Genomic DNA, 2,187 nt, shown 5'->3' on the forward strand with positions numbered 1-2,187 from the left:
TTCTCCCTTTACCCTCCCTGTTTTGCCACTCACACCACTGGTCCTATAGGGCTCATCCGTCCTGGATTCCCTGTATTTTCAGTTCCTATCTGTACCAATGTACCTCCTCTGGTCTGGCCCCATTTCTCTTTGTATAACGGCCCATGTACATGAGTCATAGCAAATGTATACTTGCTGTCTGTATAAATGGTGATGCCCTTTTCTTCTGCCCATTTTAAAGCCTGTATTAAGTGTATTAATTCTGCTTTTTGAGCTGACATCCCCTGGAGAAGTACCTGAGTCCAAATAATATGGCTTGAGGTGACTACTGCTGCCCCCAAATACCTGGTTCCTTCAAGGATGAAGCTGCTTCCATCAGTGTACAGTACCTTATCTGGTGCCGTGAATGTTACATCTGTGAGGTCTGATGGAACCGTCTGAATAGAGCTGGTCAGTTTCTCACAGTCGTGCAGGGGTTCCTTTGGGTCCGAATCGATAAGAAGACTTGCAGGGTTTAATACAGTAGCCTTGTGAAATTTGATGTGAGGCTGATCCAGTAAAAGAGCCCGGTACTGGGTGATGTGGGCATTTGAAATCCACCTGCACTGGTGCACTGTGGAGAAGTGTCTCTACAGCATGTGGAGCAACAAGAGTTAATTCTTGACCCAATGTCAACTTATCAGCTTCTTTTACCAACAAGGCAGTGGCTTCAATTGCCCGCCGGCATGCTGGCCACCCTGTGGATACAGGATCTAGCTGTTTTGATTAATAGGCAACCAGCCTATTTCAAAGTTCTAGTGGCTGAGGACTCCTTTTGTCACTCCCTTTCCTTCATGAATGAAAAAATTAAAGGGTTTAGTAATGTCTGGCGGGGCTAGGGCTGGGCAGACACGAGGGCCTGTTTTAGTTTTTCAAAGGCCTCTTGCTCCACAGTTGTCCAATTAAAGGGTCCATTTCCTCCTGTAGCTGCATACAGAGGCCTTGCAATTTTAGCAAAACCCAGAATCCACAGTCATATCCCACAGCACTTATCGGATTTGATGTTTTGTTTTAGTGTGGGGATTTGCAACACCATAGCAATACAACTCTGGGAAAGAGTTGTATTTCTACCCATGTAGAAAACTTTAGGTGAGCACAATTGGGCCTTTTTAGCGGATACCCTGTAGCCCAATGTATGGAGGGTATCTAAGACGATCTCTGTGGCCTCTTTCCAAGTCTGTTTGTCCCCTGTTGCTAGTAGAAGGTCATCTACATACTGCGGAAGGGAACACTGTGTTGGCTGAGGGCTTCATCAAACGGGGTGGGTGAATTTTTGAATCTCCATGGTAGCCAAGCCCAGGTAAGTTTCCCTGCTAGCCCAGAGTCAGGGTCAGTCCATTCTAAGGCAAAAATAGGTTGACTAACAAGGGTCAGACGAATGCTAAAGAAAGCATCTTTTAAATCTAGGACTGTGTAATAATGATGTTGGGCATAGAAGGCTAAGGAGGATGTGCAGGTTAGGTACCCTGGGGTAGACAGTTTCTACCCGCTTATTAACCTCTCTGAAGTCCTGGACTGGACAATGGTCCTTAGTTCCGGGTTTTAGAACAGGGAGTAAAGAGGCTTTCCAAGGTGACTTACATTTGGTGAATATACCTTCTTCTAGAAGTTGTCTGATGTGTGGCGTGATTCCCTGTCTGGCATCTTGGCTCATCAGATAGTGCTTTACCTGAATAGGGACAGCTGTTGCCCTCAGCGGTACCACAATTGGAGGGTGATGCTTAGCCAACCTGGGTAGGTTGGTCTCGGCCCATATAGCAGAGAACATGGTCTGTAAGTGATGTAGATATTGGACTTCCTCCCCAGGCAGGTTGGCTGTGTTATATTTCAACTGCTGTATAGGCTCCTGCAAGAGATAGTCTTCCAATATTGGACACGTTAATAGTATACATGCAGGTGCTTGAGGTATGGAAAGTTCAGCATGTGGTCCTTCTAAACATATTGTGACCTGGAGCTTTCGGAGGAGGTCTCTGCCCAGTAAAGGAGATGGACACTCAGGAAGCCCTATGAGTTAGTTAATTGTGCCAGCCTGGCCGATAATCACATGTGGGGCTAATTGAAAGGCAGAGGGATAAACGGGTGGTGAGCCTTGCCTTTCTAGTTCTCGGGTCTCTTGCTTTGTGATGGTCACACCAGGGTGCAGCTGCCTTAGCAGTTCCCTGCTTCAGC

This window comes from Echinops telfairi, unplaced genomic scaffold, assembly GCF_000313985.2.
Source record: "Echinops telfairi isolate 266 unplaced genomic scaffold, ASM31398v2 ScPeMD7_443;HRSCAF=831, whole genome shotgun sequence".
NCBI classification, from domain to species: domain Eukaryota; kingdom Metazoa; phylum Chordata; class Mammalia; order Afrosoricida; family Tenrecidae; genus Echinops; species Echinops telfairi.